This window comes from Rhagoletis pomonella, unplaced genomic scaffold, assembly GCF_013731165.1.
Source record: "Rhagoletis pomonella isolate Grant_MI unplaced genomic scaffold, Rhpom_1.0 Rhpom_scaffold_00187, whole genome shotgun sequence".
Taxonomy (NCBI): domain Eukaryota; kingdom Metazoa; phylum Arthropoda; class Insecta; order Diptera; family Tephritidae; genus Rhagoletis; species Rhagoletis pomonella.
Window position 1 is genome coordinate 99092 of NW_023458741.1, and position 1928 is coordinate 101019.

Below are 1928 nucleotides of genomic sequence, written 5' to 3' on the forward strand. Positions count from 1 at the left end.
ACTTTAATAAAACCCCAAGGTTCAATTTTTGCGCAACATTAAAAAAATCTACGAACTTTCGTAAAAATTTCGGGCTTTAAACTCGATTTCCTAGAAATACATGTTTTGAGAATGCCGTTTGTAGTCCGATCAATTTAAATGAAGTGCAAGTTTAAAATAGCTGCGATTTATCGTTGATTTTTAATATATATATATATATTTTTTTTGATGAAGGTGTTGCTCATTTTCTTCGTTTAAAAAAAAATCGCGTTTAGATAATATAACATTGACGGCAAATTCCAGCTGCTTTAAACTTGCACTTTATTATACTAAAATTGAAATAGAAAGGTCGAAATTTTTAAGAAAGTTTGTAGATTTTTTAATGTTGTTCAAAGGTTTAAACTTATTTTCATCAGTTTTTGTTAAGGAAATAATTATGTTTTTATAAACAAATAATTAGAATTAAAAAATAATAAAATAAATAGTCAACTCTAGTCAATATATCAGTGTCGTGAAGTTATGATATTTAAGAACATAAAGAATTAACGCTGACACTGTTTCTAACTATATGAAGCTGATTTCGTCATTTTGTTTTAATAAGATTTAGTATCGAAAATATTCTTTCAAAACTTGCCTAGGAATGTGAGGTTGATAGCACACCTTTTGCTATGTTATAATGGTTATTTCAAAACCTTTTTTCAAAGCTTACAAAGGCAAAAACGAGAAGGCGAAGACCAAAAGATAAAACAAATTCCGGCAGTGAATTTTCAGAGCTACGTATATATTTATAGTATTCATCACAAAATTGTACTAAAAAGTACTGCGTGGTAAACGAAATTGTATCAAAAAAGTACAATTGTACCAAAAATGCCAACACTGATGTAGCACAAAGCAGAACACAAATAATATTAAACTCATTGGCGCATATTCATAGTCATATTTAGTACTCAACTAAGTCGAAACTGTTCTAAGTCACAACTAAAGCTATTCATAGTCGCCTTAGTTTCGACTTCTCTGGCTAAGTACCAACTTAAAATTTAGTTTCGGCTGCAGCTGCAACTAAGGCTTTCTGCTCATTGGTCGTCCAATCATAGTTGAGTCATAGTTATCGTCATGAAGCAACGATTACATGACGATTACACTTCTGCACACTTGGTCGTGATATTTCAATTCATTTGGGGTCTAAAAATTCACTTGGAGCAGGTATTTTCAGTTTTTTTTGGTTGATATTTTCGCGAAATATTTACAAAAACCTGCAATTTTTTAAATATAGACTGTGCTGCAACATTTCTAGACGTAATTTTCCAGTAATATCTCTTCTTTTCTTTTCCTGGAATGTGTTTTGTGTATTCACACAGAGACTTAATACAATTTCGTCATATTTTATAGTTAAAACGCTCTTATTTATTAAATTTTAATGCAATTATCCACTTTTTAATAATTTCCACAGATTTTATGCAAAAAAATACTAATTTTTATACAATTTTAATGCAAATATTAACTTTTTCACTAATTTTCCCCCATAAAATGTAAACAAACAATGCGTGCACAACGATTAGCAAACGACAGTGCCGTACTTATCCGTTTCTGCATCTTCTACGATTTGCCGATAACTAGCCGATAACGACAAGTGTGCAGATCTCCTTTGAAATGCATGTGCTCGGCTCAAAATTTCAGGGCGAGACGATAACGCAACTATGATTGGACGACAAGTGTGCAGATAGCCTAAGTCGTAACTATCAATTCATCGAATCAAATTAAGGGAAAACAGACGAAATATGTAAAAATTAAGCTGGTGATTTTGATAATATTGAATAATTTCCAATTAAAATTTACAAAGGTCGATCCATTTTAATCGGAAAATGAAATTAAATGCGTATTACAATTCGAATCACACACACATACATCACAATTTTATAATTGGAATAATTTAGATAAATTCTCAAATA